At 40.3% G+C, this 3307-nt stretch overlaps 1 pseudogene; it reads right to left on the bottom strand.

Annotated features, from left to right (window-relative positions):
• Positions 1-974: 974 nt before the first annotated feature.
• Positions 975-1074, bottom strand: LOC127076939 (uncharacterized; annotated as a pseudogene).
• Positions 1075-3307: the final 2233 nt, after the last annotated feature.

Below are 3307 nucleotides of genomic sequence, written 5' to 3'. Positions count from 1 at the left end.
AGATAAAACCTTTAACCAATAAAGTTAATCGAAACGATTTATTTTAAAACCGAGAGACCGACAAGGAATTGATTCCCTAGTTTTGACGAACTACATACCGATATCCGTTTTATTGATATTCAACCTAGATATTAGTTTAGCTCTTAGTTTTTCCCCAAACAATCAAACATTTTCACCTTAGATTTACGTAGTGACTTTAGATAACGGTATATCGATTCATAAGTCCATGTGGGATCGATATCTTTTAAAACTACGCGATAGAACTGTGCACTTGCAGTTTGTATCCCATTCTCGACTCACACAGTCGAGCGATCAAGTTTTTGGCGCCGTTGCCGGGGACTTTTATTCAATCGATATCGTAACTCTTCCGTTACGCTGTAGAGACTAAGGTTTCTTTTTCCTTCTATTCTTTCCTTCGTTGATTTGTATGCCACGCACTCGCTCTCAAGGCGAACCGCTCTATTTACGAATCAACGATATCGAACTATATCTCCGAGTCTTACGACGAATTCGGGAATATCGTGCCGAAAACAATCTCCCTCCTATAAACCTTCCTGATATCAAAAACATTTTTCCTTCTTTAACCGAGATGGCAGAACCAGCTCGTGCTCTTAGAGATTACGCCGCTCCATCGCAAGATGAACCGCATTCAAGTATTGCTCCGCCCGCAATCGAAGCAAACAACTTTGAACTTAAACCTTCACTGTTGCAGGCTGTGCAACAGAACCAATTCTCTGGAAATCTTACCGAAGATCCAAACCTTCATTTATCCGTATTTGTTCAATATGCTGATACTGTTAAAGCTAATGGTGTCACTTCAGAGGCAATTCGACTTCGTCTTTTTCCTTTCTCATTAAGAGATAGCGCTAGAAGATGGCTTCAATCTCTCCCTTCCAACTCAGTCACCACATGGAACGAGTTGAAGAAAGTTTTTCTTGCCCGATATTTTCCACCAAGCAAAACAGCTATGTTAAGAGCCCAGATAAACGGATTTAAACAGAAAGACAATGAGTCTCTTTTCGAAGCATGGGAAAGATACAAAGACATGATGAGACTTTGCCCACACCATGGTTTGGAAGACTGGTTAGTTATTCACACATTTTATAATGGTCTCTTATACAATACAAGGTTAACAATAGACGCCGCTGCAGGTGGTGCACTAATGAACAAACCTTATGCTGATGCTTACCAGCTTATCGAGAGCATGGCCCAAAACCACTATCAGTGGGGAACCGAACGGACAACAGTGGAAAAACCTCAACCGAAAACTGGCATGTACGAGATAAGTAACCTCGATCACGTTAATGCAAAAGTGGATGCTTTGGTCCAGAAAATTGAAAGTTTAAACGTATCACCACCAACCGCCGTGGTTGCTATAACTCAGAATTGCGAGGTCTGTGGAATCCAAGGCCACACTCCTGCGGAATGTCAACTCTTGACTGGAATCCAAACAGAGCAGGTAAACTATGCTCAAGGAAGCCCCTATTCGAATACCTATAACCCAAATTGGAAGAACCATCCAAACTTTTCATATAAGAGTAATAATGCTTTATACGCGCCTGGACAGTCTCCGAATCAAACCCCATCTATATCTCCAGGATATCAGAAACCAAATCCTAACAATAATACCCCTAGAAAATCCAACTTGGAAATCATGATGGAAAACTTTATAGCTTCCCAACAACAAACCAATAAAGATTTCTTAAACCAGAACATACACACTGGCGAACAACTTAAACAACTCGCAAGCAAAGTAGATGCCCTGGCTACCCATAACAAAATGCTGGAAACACAAATATCTCAAGTAGCTCAACAACAAGCACCTACTGCTGCACCAACCGGTACATTCCCTGGACAGCCCCAACCTAATCCGAGAAGCCAAGCTCATGCAATTATATTAAGAAGTGGAACGGAAGTGGAAGGACCGTCTGACCCAAGGATAGAAAACCAAAACCCTAAGAAATCTACTGAGGAAAGTGAACCTAAGGAAAAGGAAGAGAGTAATAAGGATACCCTAGAAAAGAAGGAACCTTATGTACCTCCACCACCTTACAAACCACCTATACCTTACCCTCAAAGGCTTGTTAAAACCAAAGATGTAGGCCAATTTAGAAAATTTGTCGATCTCCTTAAGCAATTAAACGTTACAATTCCATTTACCGAAGCTATTACGCAGATGCCCTCATATGCTAAATTCTTAAAAGAAATTCTTTCTAATAAAAGGAAACTTGAGGATAGCGAAACCGTTACACTCCCTGCCGAATGTAGCGCTATAATCCAAAACATGCCTCCTAAACTCAAGGATCCGGGTAGTTTCTCTATACCCTGTCACATAGGAAAATTTGTCATCGACAAAGCCTTATGCGATTTAGGAGCCGGAATTAGCGTTATGCCTTTATCCATATGTAAGAGACTGGAAATGGGAGAATTAAGACCGACCAAGATGTCTGTACAACTAGCGGATCGTTCCATCAAATATCCTGTAGGAATCCTTGAAAACGTTCCCGTACGCATAGGTCAGTTTTACATTCCCACTGACTTCACAATTATGGACATTAGAGAAGATGACACTACACCTATTATACTAGGAAGACCATTCTTAGCAACTGCCGGTGCAATCATAGACGTAAAACGAGGAAGACTCACCTTCGAAGTAGGTGAAGAGAAAATAGAATTCATTCTTTCCCAATTCTTGAAAGCACCTGCAATAGAAGATACATGTTACTTCATGGATATCATCGATGAATGCATAAAAGAAGCAGAGTCAGGAGAAGACAAATCATCTGACTATCTTCTAGAAGACAAATCTAAACAATGCTTAGCAATAACACCAGATCCTACGCAGAGTCTTAACAAACCAACCCCTGATTTGAAAACACTTCCCAAAAATCTGAGATATGAATTCCTAGACTTAGAACTTGAACGACCTGTGATAGTCAATGCAGATCTAGGAAGACTCGAAACAGAAAAACTCCTACATATCTTAAGAAAATATCCAACCGCACTAGGATACCACATAACCGATCTTAAAGGAATAAGCCCTTCTATTTGTATGCATCACATAATGTTAGAAGAAGTCAGTAAAACCTCTAGGCATCACCAGACGCACAAGATTCTAGAATACAAGACGCAACTCTTCCTAAGCTCTGTGAACGAAGAAAGACTATAACCAAGTTATTGAGCAGGTATTATATATCCTATAAATCTGACAGCAAATGGGTCAGTCCTGTACACGTTCTACCAAAGAAAGGAGGCATAACCGTTATTGAAAACGAAAAAGGAGAAACTATAACTAAACGAATCGAAT

This window comes from Lathyrus oleraceus, chromosome 4 (genome assembly GCF_024323335.1).
Source record: "Lathyrus oleraceus cultivar Zhongwan6 chromosome 4, CAAS_Psat_ZW6_1.0, whole genome shotgun sequence".
Lineage (NCBI taxonomy): Eukaryota > Viridiplantae > Streptophyta > Magnoliopsida > Fabales > Fabaceae > Lathyrus > Lathyrus oleraceus.
This window is presented reverse-complemented; position numbering and strand designations above follow the sequence as displayed.